Here is a 13,394-nt window from a genome sequence, read left to right as displayed (position 1 = left end):
ATAATATTTTAAAAAATATTGAGGTGTCAAATTTTTAATTACTGTACTTCGTGCTTTTGGCCCGTTCCGGAACAAGTTTGTTGCGGTTTCTTTCTTTGTTTCCGTTTTCTGGTTTTATTTTTCGTTTTAATAAATTTTTTATCTCAGTTGTATTTTAGTTTTTAGGAAACGAATTTAATTTCTTTTAGTGATTGGGCTCTATTTTCGTACTTCTATCCACATTTTTAACCATGTTCTTTGTATGGAGAATGAATTAAGGAAAAAAAACACAAATAATGGAAAAATTTTAGAAAATAAAAATATAAAATAAAATAGCGGTAAATTAAACCAGATTTTATTTTCTCAAATAAAACGAATGATATACGAGTGAGTTGATTTTTATTATTATTTTTAAATAGTTGGACTCCAATATGGATTTCAATCAAAATCTTAATAGCATCTTCTTATGATCGAATATAAATGGAAAGAATTGATAAAAAGAGAGAAAAAAACAAAAATAAAATAGTTACTAAATAGGTCTCTACTTTTTTCTCAAAGTATTTTTTCAGATATAGGAAACCTGAAAATAAATATTAACAAACAAAACAAGCTTCTTCCTTTAATAATAAACAAACGAACAAGTTTCTTTTTTTTCCTTAAAAAACAAAAGAGTTGATTTTTTCTTCTTTTGTTTTGTTTTTGGTAAAAAGAAGAAAAAAAGTAAATCTTGCTTTTTTTTCTTTTCTCTTCTATGAATTAATGAATTGAATTTGGAACCTTTTTCTAAACAAAGGGTCTAAATGCATCAAATATCAAGAACTAAAGCCCACCAAATAATTAGACAAAGTGTCAAACTCAGCAATCTAGTTGGAAGAAGAAAGCTGGCTTCTAAATCCTAATTAATAAAATAATCAATAAAATTAGTTTTTAAAAATTTACACAATATTTATTTATAAATGTCGACAATAATACAATAATATGTGAGGATAAGACTTCAAACCCACAGACACTTTGGTTAAAAATATATATTTTAATTAGTTGAACTATGCTCAAGTTGGGATAGGAGGGGAGTTCACATTGTATTTATTTAATCTTTTAATCTCTGTGTAGTTCTAACATTAAATTTTGTTATTATTATTAGATGTTTAGAGAGCCAAAATTTGATAAAAGTATGATAAAGCATTTTAAAAAAAGTAATTTTAATTTTAAAATCTATGAATTAAATAGATATAATATTGAAAATAAATTCATAATTTAGTGTTAATTTAAGAAAAATAATGGAACTAATATCTAGTTAATTTAACAAATAATTAGAATGAGATGAAATTAAAATAAAATAAATAGGAATGAAATCAATCGAAATAAGAATGTTAGCATTTGTTTACCATAAATTTTTTGGGATCAAAATTAGAAATCCATCTTTATTACAACTATCCAAAACCGAAATAAAAAGTCAGATATATAACAATTAGTAATATACTCTTTCTTATTTTTAGCTAATTACAAATATATTAACTAAAATGTGTTGTAATATTATTTTTAACTAAAAAATAAAAAAATATAATTAATTTTATTACTATTTTATTATAATAATTATTTTTATAACAATTTATTTAATATTAACAAATAATAAATAATTAAAATAAAATAACATCAACTAAAAAATATTAATATAACTTGTATTACAATCATTATTAATATAAAAAATTTTAGATTTCTTAATGGTATAATAGAAATTCAATTTATTATCTCTGTATATCGATGTCCAACCCATAGTTATATAAAAATATCGACAAAAAGGTCAACCATAGTTCTAAATATCCGTCAACATTTCTATCGACATGTCCACATTGTCATGGATTCGACATCAACATAAGTGGTAAATCGACATTTTCATAATACTATAAAAAAACGACAAAATATAAAAAATATCAACAAAATGTCATTAATATACACATAATATGAATATTAATTATTTTTTAATTAGAAATATGAAATGTTTAATGGTTAATTTAAATATTTTTTTACAATTTTTTAATTTCTATAATTTTTATAGAAATATCCATCATATTTTCCATCTTTCCATGGAATTGAGAGCTTGGCATTTCCATCGATTTAAAAGTCGAAAATTCAATAAAATTAATTATGAGAAAAAAAAATTCTGAGGAAGTTGAGGACTTTTGAGGAAACCGTTTCTTCAACCGTAGAAAAACCCATACATTTCACACAAACGTTTGATTTGAGTTGTTCATTTTCACCTCATCAAATTTTATTATTTATTTTAATTTTTCGATTGAGCTACGTTCAATGGTAGGTAGGGGACGAGAGTTAACAATTCGACCTTTTTTTATCAAAATATAATATATTAATTGAGTGATGCTCAAGTTTAAAATTATTTTAGGTTGTTCTTCACCAAATGTTATAGGTTGTTGTTCACCAAATATTTATTTTCTATTCAGACGAGAAATTTTTATCTTGGTCCTTAATTTTAGACACTTTTTAAATTTAATACTTTAATTTTATCATTTTAAAATTATACTATTTTTCCAACTATTTTTTTTTCGAAATTTATGAGTTTTGAAATAGTTATTCAATTATCAATTTCGTGTACTACTAAAACTTAGTTTTGTGTAAAGATTAATTTTATTTATATTAATGGGTTTTTTTAATTTTAGTTTTACATTGTTTTTTTTAATTAATGGAAATTGAAAAATGAGTAAACATTATAATACTTATCTAAATTTTCGAAATTGGTGAGCTTTGGAAGAGTTATTCAGCTGATAAAGTTTTGGTTTGTTTTTTTTTTCTCGTAAAATTATTATGCGACAGTGAAGAGGCTTTTCTTTAACAGCCTTTTGACGTAAAATCAATTAAGTTTTGTCACAAATTTTTGACTAACTTACGAGCACTTTGTCGGTGATATGATAGAAATCTTGATACAATAAAAAAAAAGTTTATTTTTTATTGTTTTCAAATATGTATTTGATAGCAAATTTAGAAGTCGAATCTCAATTTAAAAGTTTGTTAAGCTATATCTAGTAATATATGGATAAATTAGTTGGAGTTACCAACTAAATATACATTGAATTTAATATAAAATAATAATAACTAATTTGTTAACATTTTTGTTATAAATTTTGTGGAATTATTATTTATAATATTGTATAATTTATAGGGTAAATAAACTTGTAGTCCCTGAATTTGAAAATAAGTTTCTATTTAGTTATTAAATTTCAAAAAGTGACAGTTTAGTCCCGACATTTAGACTATGGTTCTAAATGGACCTTGAGATTAAACATCGGTTAATAACACTAACGGTGGTTTGATGAGTGAGATATTTGATTCAATTTTATATTATTTTTAAAATATGTGTCCTTTTATTTTCATTTATCATTTTCCATTTTCTCTCCCACTTTTCTTTCTCTCTCTCCCCTCATCCTCCATTATGGTTTTCTCTCCTCCCGTCCATCCCTTCTCTCTACAAAAATCGTTGAAGCCCCCACGGTAGTAAATTCCAACCTCAAAAAGATTAAAGCTTTTAAATTTGTAATCTCTCCTTCCTAACAACTATAAAATCCCAGTTTTTGAAGCCCCAGTTAAAGGAGTCAGAAGCCGCATCTACCTCACAATAACTCCATAACAAAGTTGGGAAACAATATTCATTGATACTCTTTTCAAGCTTTGGGAAATTGATTATTGTAGAATCTGGTTCAGAAAACTTGCAATAATTGTGGGTCATTTTGATTTTGAAGAAGGACTATGCGCACTGAAGATTTCCGTCTAGAGCCATCTTGTTCGTGTTAGGGGGTTGGTTTGATTTCGGAGGGTGATCGAATCCATCCCAACAAGGAGAAGTCAACTAATGAGTTGCTCTAAATTGGAAACATTTTGAAGAGAGGAAGAGAATATCATACGGGAGGATGGGGGAAGAGAAAGAAAGAGAAGAGGGAGACAAGAGGGAAGGAAAGGGGAAGGAAAAGAAAAACAAAAAACAAAATGACACGTGTTAAAAATAATATAAAATTGAATAAATATTTCACTCACGAAGCCACATCAGTATTCCATTAGAGTTATTAAGGGAAGTTTAACGTCAGACACCATTTAGAACCATTTTGTAAATATCAGGGGTTAAACTGTCACTTTTTGAAACTTAGGGATCAAATAGAAACTTATCTTCAAACTCACGGATTAAAAGTGTATTTGTAAATTTTGTTTCAAAAAATTAATGAATTTATAACATGAAATAATATGTTTAGTAAAGTTTTTATTTTTTTAATGTAATTTTGCATTTTAAAGTTTCTAATTCAAGATTTTTAGATACTGAAAACATTTTAAGATTTCTACTATTTAGATCATAGAGTTCAGAAACAGTTATAAAAAGAATATGTCAAACAAATATTTATAGGTAAAATACATCCCGAGTTTGGAGGTAGGTTTCTATTTGGTCTTATGTTTGTTTCAAAAGTGACAGTCTGGTCTGTGACCTTTAAAAATAGTTCTAAAAGTTAATGGAGTTAAACTTGCGTGCTGACATGACATTAATAAATTATATATTTATTATTTAAAATTATATGACATTTTTTTTCTCTCTGATTTCTCTCTCTTCCTCTTCTTTTCTTTGTCTTCCTCTCTCTTCCCTCTCCTTTTCATTCGACATCCAAATTTCTTAAGAAATATAAGTACTTTTCAACTAACTTTGTTTTTTTGTTTCTTGAACATTCTCACAATTGTATCGAAATTTTGGAAACAACCAAAACTAGTTTCTCCGGGTTCCTATTTTCAATTTGTTCCAAAACATAAATAAAAAGATTGTTATATCATACTTGAATTATTAGAGGTTGGAACAATGCAATACATTCCTCTTAATTAAAAAGAAAGAAACAAAAAGAAGAAATAGTAACGTTACCAAACGAGTCCTAATATCCAGTTCACTCCATCAAACTTCATACTCTTATTCAAAATCTTTTCTGTATTTTTCTCTAGATTGAGTCACGGCGGTTTGGGGTCCAAGAGGGTTTGAACTGGTAAACTTTTTTTTTGGGGGATTGTTTTTCTTCCGAATTTCTCATTTTGGTTGTGACTATTAGTGAACGGACGAACCTCCTTTTGATTTGATTTGATTTTTAACTCAATCTTTCTTCTTCTTCCTTTGGTGTTTGCGAAGCAAAATAGTCTTTCTAAAGACAACCTCAAATTTTTTAGCAATCCCTTCGGCAGAAGAGATTTTTTAATAAAAAGAAATGTTGCTAACAGTTTCTTAATCAAGAACTAGTATCAAAATGGAATCTGCTTGCAATAGAGAGAAATCCATAAAAGATTTTGAATCGATTTGGTAATAGCATGAAACTTGAATGTTCCATTCTGTTTGGTCACTCTACGGAGAAGGAGTAGAGAGGGGAGAGAGGGGGAAATAAGAGGAAGAGAGGAAAAGAGGAGAGAAAAATAGAAGAAAAAAAATGTCATATAATTTAAAAATAATAGAAAAATAATAAATATATATCACAACATTCAGTTAATATAATTAACAGAAATTTAACTTTCAGGAATCTCTACAACTATTTTTCAAAGTTCAATGATTAAACTGTCGCTTTTTAAAACATGACCAAATAAAATTTACCTTCAAATTCAGAGATCAAAACATATTTTACCTAATATTTATTTAATCCATTTGATTCAGTGGTTTTGAAAACAATAAAAGTATCTAAATTGCCCTATTCTTCTCAAGAAGACATAGTAAGTTTTTGAAAAATTATATTAACTCAAAAGATTTAGGTTAATTTATATTTTTATCACTATGCTTAAATTATTTTATTAGTTTGATGTCTCTAGATTTTTAAATATCCTATTTAATTTCTATAGTTGCCTGCTTAACACTCTTAGGATAACAAAAATATATATAATTTATAAGCTATTTTGTAAATATGCTTCCTAACACCTAATATTTTGTTTAATTTATGTGATAAATATAGCTACTAACATTAATATGAAAAATATACGAATTTGGATCAAATTTTAAGACATATTTTTGGTTGAATTTGTGCTTCTTTAATTGAATTCAAAAGAATGAATTTTAAGGCACTTTGGAAAGAAAAGGTGAGTTAAACTTTGTGATTTGAAATTCGATAAATGATTTCCAATAATTTTATTTTGTTTAGAATGAAGATGATTTAAAATGCATGCAATTCAATTTGTTTGTGATATTTATAGGAAAGGAGAAAAAATAAAAATTTTACTAATATAAGCTATTTATTAATTAAAATTAAAATTATAAAAAAACCAAATAAGTAATTTGTTTTAAAATTATAATCAATTTTGCAATCATTCTCTTTTAAGTGATAAAGAATACGTACGTAACTCATATGAAATCCGGTAGGATTTGAAAGCATAATTGTTCGATCATAAAAAAAAAATCAAATCAAAGACCTACAAGAATGAGTAATATTTGATAACTTTTGGAGAGGCATATTAATTTTAGGGGATACGTAAAGCAACTAGGCATTCCAAAACCAACATATATATTTAACTGTCCGTCAATATATCAATAGTACCATATATAAAGTAGCAATCCATAAGCATACAAACAATCAAGCAATTAACATAACAAAGAACAAACATCCCCACAAATAAGAAATACTTACTCATGAACGTTTTCAAGGTCTACACTTTGTCGAAAGCTTCCAAAATCAAAAGAGACCAAGCTTTGGGTTAGAAATCACTTCGATCACTTTAATCGAATCTAAAAACGAGTTTAAGTGAGTCGTTACGCCTACTAACTCAGGCCGAAACCACTTGGGTTAAGGCCAGATTAGTGTCGAACGTGTCAGACAATGCATAATTGAGTTCGAACGGGTTTGGGCACGAAATTTAATGCTGACAAGGGGTTTACATGCGTTCGGTCACTGTAACGGAAAAGCAGCTTCACGGATCTAGGGAGAAAACTCACGCCATTGTAAGGTTCATTGCTGTTGAGGTCGGGCACCGCGTCGCTGGCTGATCGTGATTGCAATAGAGAGGACGTCGCCAGATCTGAGCTGTTTGCGGGTGAAATCGCAGGAGTTTTTCCGATCGTGCGTGTGGAGGCACCACTGTTCGTTGTTGGAATTCGCAGATCAAGTGGCTGCTGTTGTCGTGGTCGCCAAGTGTCGCTGTATGAGGTCACTAGGGAGACATCGTCGCCGGAGGAAGGTTTGGACGGTAGGGGGTGGGTGGCGACTTAAATAACCTAATAAAAACAATATAATATTTTATCTTTTGTTTCCATCGCTAGTCTAATAAGATTAGTGATAGAGACAAAATGTCTCTCATCCCTACTCTGTAGGGAGTTTAAACAGGGATTCCCTCAGTTCATTTAGGGTAATTTCCTATGGGAACTGTTCACGAAGAAAATGAATACTCCTAGGTTCTTTGTGTTAAGAGTCAAATTTACTTATTTTACGACAGAAAATTTCCTTAAGACTCTTGCCCTCCCAAGTGTCCTTTCTACCAAACAACGAAAAGGTAGAGCAACTTTAGACTAGAAAATTGACCTTGTGATTTCTCAAAGAGAATGAAGACCGGAACCCAAAAATAAAGAAGTTTATTATATGGTTGTTATAGGATATATTATGACAACCATTAAAAACAACATAGGTGTAAGGTTCCGGTTCAATGATTTTTGATACAAATGGAAAAATTGAAGTGTATTCAATTTTGTTCAAGTCGGGTCAATCAATAGTTTTCTAGTCGGGAATCGAGTTTGAATGGGTTTGATCCCTTACGCCCCTATAAGATAATAAAAGTTAGGTTGTAATTGAAGTCATATTCGGGTTTCAATTTCTCCTAGTTCTATATACTAATACACTTCAATAGGGCTAGCTTAGGCAAGTGAGACGATGCTCTAAAACTTCCAATTTTCAGAGGCCTCATATTTTTTCTATATAATAATATGAATATTATTATCTATTTATATTAGTCTATAATTATAAATATAAGTTTCGAATATAACTTCGATCCAGTCACTTTTTATGAGTTGGTTTTGACTTGCCCAAACATATCCCAACTTCTCTCTCCCACCGACCAGCTCCTTAATCAAATTCCTGGGTGGCCGGATATCTCGACATGTTGAGGTATAGACACAACGCAGGAAATTTCGATCAAACTAAGTATTAATTCATTCTATAATTCGGACAAAATATACTTTTACTTTTTGAGGTTTCCGGTAGGTTTATATTTTATCCTTGAGGATTCAAAAATTGATACCTTTGGTCATGATTTAAGAAAGATTCTAGAGGGTCTTTGAGTTCTTTTGACCGTTAGTTTACTAACGATAAGATGATGTGACCATTAAGTTGGTGACTGTATTTTGATGATTTGACAAAATATATTAATTTAACAATATTTTGACGGTGATATTGAACTTTCTTTCTCCTCTCTCCTTTTTATTCTCCCCCTCCGATGAGCCTTGTCGTCTCTCCCCTCGCTAGCCACATTGGGCTATCTCTAAATCCCTTACCAGCATTTCTTTGTTCTTCATTTTTCGTCCAAAAATTTCTTGTCATCGAAAATCTATATTCCTCCAAAAACCTCAGGAATGTGTTTCATGTTCCATAAATCGACGGGAAACGCTCGTTTCCTCACCAAATCTGAAATCTCGTTCCATATTGTTCAAATTTGGAAAGAGGAATGCTCAATCCTTATCGGATCGAGGAATGCTCCTCGTTCCAGATTTGGACACGGAACTCTTCCTCGTTGCAAATCCAACAATGATCAAATGAACATTACTCATTTAGATTTGGAACAAGGAAATTTCCTCAATGGATTGGGAGGCGACTTCATTAACGACAAGGATGCTTGCTAAGAACGCCGATGAGAGTTTCAACAATGATAATAGGAGAGTTTCAACAATAGTGAGGTTTATAAGAGGGGGGAGAAAGAGAAAGTTAGAGGAAGGAAAAGAAGGAAGAAGAGAAATCAAACTAACACGCCAAAATATTATTTAATTAATATATTTTTCCAAATGATAAAAAATTTAACAGTCACATCATCTTAATATTAGCCGTTAAATGAGGTGATAGACCATTTAAAACGTCTCCCTAAATTTCAAGAACCAAACTGTCACTTTTAAAAATCTCAAGAATCAAATAGATACATACTCTAATCCAAATATAACGGAGAAGAAAATATATTTTGTCCATCAATCTTTTATCAATTACATAAAAATTTATGTTTAATTAATTTAATTCTATACTGATTATTTTTTATGATAATAATAAATGCATGTTTATCATAGATATTTTTTAGTTCTCTAAACAAAAGTTCCACATAAATGTAAATATTCGGGAAAAAGTCATTATGAATCCTTTCAAAAATTTCGTAAGAAGCCTTTCAAATTAAAATCCTCATTTTTTACATCGAAGATCTTTCAATTTCACTTAAAATTCCACCAACGGTTGGAATAAACACTAAATTTTGTGGACCAATGTCTCTTATGTGGATAGGTAATAGCAAATAAAAATAATAATTCAAACAAGCACGAGACATGACATTTTAACGTGGAAAAACCTCATCAATGCAAGAAGTAAAAAACTACGGACCGAAATCAAAATCTCCACTATAATCAGTAATGGGCTACACCAAGTTCTCCCTAGCAAGAACTAGAGACATACAATAATAATATCTCGAGGCAATAAATCTCGGCAACTACGGGAATAAACTGGAGAAGAAAATTAGAAATATCTCACTTAAAAAGTAACACCAACTACTCACTGTATCTGATGGTAGGCAACTCCAAATGAAATGTCGTCCATCCAGATTGAAGAGCCTTGTGTTATAAACACGCTGTCAAAATTTTACCTCGATCGGGCAATGGATTAACCTCTGACCGTGAAAAAAACGCTACTGTACATATTCTTTTTCTTTTATTATTCTTTTCTAATTTTCTATTACGTGCAAACCTTTTCCCTCCCTCCCACCTTATGTGGTAAGTGCTACTCAACCTATATAAATATATATTAAAAAAAAACCCTAAAAAGTAATGGCCCACGTGGGCCTTCACAAGTAAAAAGACCTAACACCGAGTTATCTCCCACTTGGAGACAAAACATCGATCTTGCCTACCACTACACCAACAGTGTTCCATCATCTTGTCAACCCCACCAAGGCTCAGTTCTAACTGCACCAACAACTTCTAACTGATCAACATCATTTTGGCACCAACCAAGGCTCAACTCCCCTGCAGATAGTTTCTAACATTTTTAGCACCAGCCAAGATTCCATCTGTCATTGCCAAAAGACTAAGCAATCCTACGTGGTTTTGTCTCCCAGACGTTAGAGACACAATCACGTACTCCCACTCAAACTAAGTAGTCTCCGACACTTCCTTATTCACTCGCACCCAACGACTCCTAAAGAAAGATTTCCCCTTTGATGACTTAGCACTCCCACCCAAGTCTGTTGCTACTCTAGAGACTTTATCATCGACCTCAGCACCAACGTCTTTTTTCTCAATGCGCTCTTTCGTCTATGCGACTTCATCAGCTCGCTAATCTATCAGACTACTATGATATTATCCTGACAGTCTACTGAATGCCTCACTAAGCTATTCCCCTTTCCCTTTTCTCTACTTTCTAGTTGTTTGACTTGAACTGATGGCAGATTCTTCTAATCTATCCTGATTGTCAATGCTACTAGTTATTTAAAGTCTCCCTCTCAACTATATGCAGCCCTGTGCATAACCTGTCTCTCTGATCTTCTCGCAACATTAAACCTCGACACGTACACTGAAGCTTTTCTGTGGCCAACAACCACTACCTTGGATCCTCTCATGAGTTTCCTCCTATTTTCTGCAAACTCACCTCTATAGCCTTCGTCATCCAACTTCTCGGCTGATATTAAATTCATCCTGAAACTGGGTACATACCTAACACCATGCAAAACTAACTCGGCCCCACTGTCAGTCTTCAGATGCACCTCCCCAATTTCTTTGACTTGGCGAGTCTCCCATTCCTTGTTCTCACCATGCCATGACTGCCTGTAGTTAGAGACGTGAACCAACTTCTATTTGAAGATACATGCACCGAAGCTGCACTGTCCAGTACCTATTATGAATGACGAATCCACAATGTCGTGTTGCTCTTAATGCATGCTAACAACATGTCATTTGACACCATGTCTGTCTGGGTTTCCTTTTCCTAATCCTCTTTAAGCTTCTTATAGTGTTTCTTGAAACGACCCTTCTTATGGTAGTAAAAACATTCAACCTTACCGCTCCCACTCTTCTGGCTATGTCCTTGCTGTTTTTCATATCTCATATTACTTCTGCCTTTGCTCAAAGCTACTAATGCTAACTCTATGGAGTTCTCTCTACCTTAAGTGGATGCGGAATTTTTCCCACTTCCTTTCCTGCGAATCTATTTCAGCAATTGCAGCATCACAGATATTTGAAAATTTCAAACTCTTATCCCCCAACGAACTCAACACCGCTGTCTTAATCGTTTCCCAACTCCCAGGCAAAGAAGGCAACAACTTTATAGCCTTCACTTCCTCTGAATAAATGATCTCCATCGGCTCCAACTAGCTCATTAGTTGACTCAACTAATTGATGTGGGAGTTCATCGACGACGTGTCTTCCTCCATATGAATGTTAAATTATCTCGAGATGCACCTTGCTGTTGGCAAAGGGTATTTCATATCTGTCCGTTAGCACCTTCATCAATCTCATCGTTGTTTTCTCACTCGCCACAAGACTTGGCACATTAATCGACAAGCACAACCTGATGATCGCTACAGCTTGTTCATAATTCTCCGCCCATTCTTTGTCTGTCATCCTATCATGTCATTCCTTCAAGGCTTTGTATATCTTCTTATACGTTAAAATATATGTCACTTGCATCTTCTAAAACCTGACGTTTTCCCCCGTCAAATCTCAAAACCTCTTCGAAGTAGTGATGTGACTTTTCACTTAATCTCATGATGTTGAAACCTACAGTGCTGATACCACTTGTTGGGAAAATTACTTACTAAGAATATTTTCCCCTTCTACAGTTCTTCAGTGAAAGCTAAATCAATCACACAATACGAGAAATATAGGGAAAGCGCAGTAAACGACATAAAAGATTTATACTGGTTCACCCCAACTATTGGCTACATCCAGTCTTCAGCGACAACGAGTTCTACTATATTATTGGATAATACAATGGACAATACAATAATTTCTCAAATATAGAGGCTTCGACAAAAGCCACCTAGCTTCTAGGAACTACAACAATAGAATCTTAGGGAACAAGAATGAAAAACCTCACAAAATACCCACGAGAATTGGTTGCCGACTTTGCTCTACAACCCCGAGATCTCGCTTCTGAAACTCTGCCAAACACTACTGCCACGCCTCTGCCAAACACTACTGCCACGCCTCTGAAATCAGTGCACCAATATTGCTCTGGCCGCTCCTATGATGTATGCGACAACACACATAAACAAAACCTAAACAAAAGGACTCTATTTATAGGATGCCAAATATCCTAATCGTTATAGAAAAAAGAATATTATAATCGTTGTGGGTTTTCTGTTTTGGCTCTATTATCTCAACACCAACAAATAATTTTTTATTAACTAATTTATATTAGTTTTAACTCTTTAAATTGTGAACATAAAATAAAAAACTCCTGAAGTTATTAACCACCTCATCTTACTTAAAAAATATTATTAAAATTTACAAAGGGTTTAAACAAGCTTTTCAACACTAAAATTAATCAAAATTATACTGGAAGTAAATTACACGATAAAGAAAGATTAAATGAGCCGACTATATCATATACTGAAAAACATATTTTTAATAAAACTAGGTTATCAAGCTTTAATACATAATGCATCTCAAAAAGTAAGAAAATAAAAATATGGATAATATACTATATGTTAAAACTACAAATTTGATCATAATGATTATGACATAATTTAAATTTGATCTTATGGTCTTTAAACTTTCAATTAACTCCATAATGGTGTGGGGATAACATTAAATTGGTCTCCTACAGTTAAACATTTTCAATTGATTTCCTATTGTTTAGCCCAAAACCTTCCAAATTATTCCTATCGTTATTATATTCACATTTTTATGTAGCAATAAATTGACATTTTTTGATTTGCCTAATTTAGTTAGTTGACTATATCCCGATTTAAAGTTGAGTAGAAACTAAAAAAAACTGGTGGAGTTTTTATAAAATTGAAACTTTTAAAACTATGCGGAACAAATTTATAATTAACCTATGTTATATTAAAGTTTTCCTAATGATTGCTCTAAAAAAAATGTAAATGAATGATTACCCTAACTTTGATTAATGGTAGTTATAGTAAATCAATGATTAATCTTGTATTATAATTTTTCTATATTGTAATTATTTTAAGGGATTTATTGTGGAAAGAAAAAAATATTTGTAATA

Source organism: Momordica charantia (genome assembly GCF_013281855.1).
Source record: "Momordica charantia cultivar OHB3-1 chromosome 8 unlocalized genomic scaffold, Mcharantia_2.0 BLBB01000008.1, whole genome shotgun sequence".
NCBI classification, from domain to species: domain Eukaryota; kingdom Viridiplantae; phylum Streptophyta; class Magnoliopsida; order Cucurbitales; family Cucurbitaceae; genus Momordica; species Momordica charantia.
The sequence above is the reverse complement of the archived record's forward strand: the minus strand, read 5'-3'. Positions refer to the sequence as shown.